Genomic DNA, 523 nt, shown 5'->3' with positions numbered 1-523 from the left:
AGTGCGCCGTAGAGGTAGGTGGAAGGATGGTTCGACAATATACCGGAAAGCTGTCTCAAGCAGCGAAAGATCTGATTGAGAAACTCCAAACCATGAGGGCGTCTGGACCTAGAGAAGAATATAACAAGCAGAGCTATCGAAGTTAATAAATAAGCACAAGGTAGCCGACATAAGGAAGTTTAATATGAAGAGAATAGAGCATGCTCTAAAGAACGGGGGTAGCCTAAGAGAAATGAAGAGGAAACTAGACATAGGTAACGATGATGTGTACCTTACAAGACAAGGAGAACAATTTAATTAGCAATATGTATAAGATAGTTAAAGTAGCCGAAGAGTTCTAAACAAATCTATAAACCAGGGAATGTTATCAGGCAGCTAATGAGAGGCAGCGGGGCACAACAACCGGCATCTAGTTGTTGTGAAAGACAACATTAGGAGCATTGAAAACGGCGAAAATAGCTAGTGATGATCAGGTAAGAGCAGATCCGTTCAAGGACGGCCGGATTTCGCTAGAAAAACTAGC

Source organism: Amblyomma americanum, chromosome 9 (assembly GCF_052857255.1).
Source record: "Amblyomma americanum isolate KBUSLIRL-KWMA chromosome 9, ASM5285725v1, whole genome shotgun sequence".
Lineage (NCBI taxonomy): Eukaryota > Metazoa > Arthropoda > Arachnida > Ixodida > Ixodidae > Amblyomma > Amblyomma americanum.
Note: the sequence above shows the minus strand (reverse complement) of the source record.